Source organism: Penaeus monodon, chromosome 15 (assembly GCF_015228065.2).
Source record: "Penaeus monodon isolate SGIC_2016 chromosome 15, NSTDA_Pmon_1, whole genome shotgun sequence".
In the NCBI taxonomy this organism is placed as follows: Eukaryota; Metazoa; Arthropoda; class Malacostraca; order Decapoda; family Penaeidae; genus Penaeus; species Penaeus monodon.
The window spans coordinates 14507456-14507665 of NC_051400.1; positions in this window are offsets into that span (position 1 = coordinate 14507456).

The window sequence follows — 210 nt, forward strand, 5'->3', positions numbered from 1 at the left end:
TAACCGACCCCGGAATAACGCCATATAGGTGAACGTTAAAGTTCCATATATGGAATAAAACTGATTGGACGATATTGAATTCGAAAACATACGGAATGATCATTTGGATTCAAGTAACAACTAATCAGTACTTCGAGTTGCTATCTGCTATCTGTTTTATAAATCTCTCTACTAAAAAAATGTATGGTACACGAAGTTCATTACCATGGT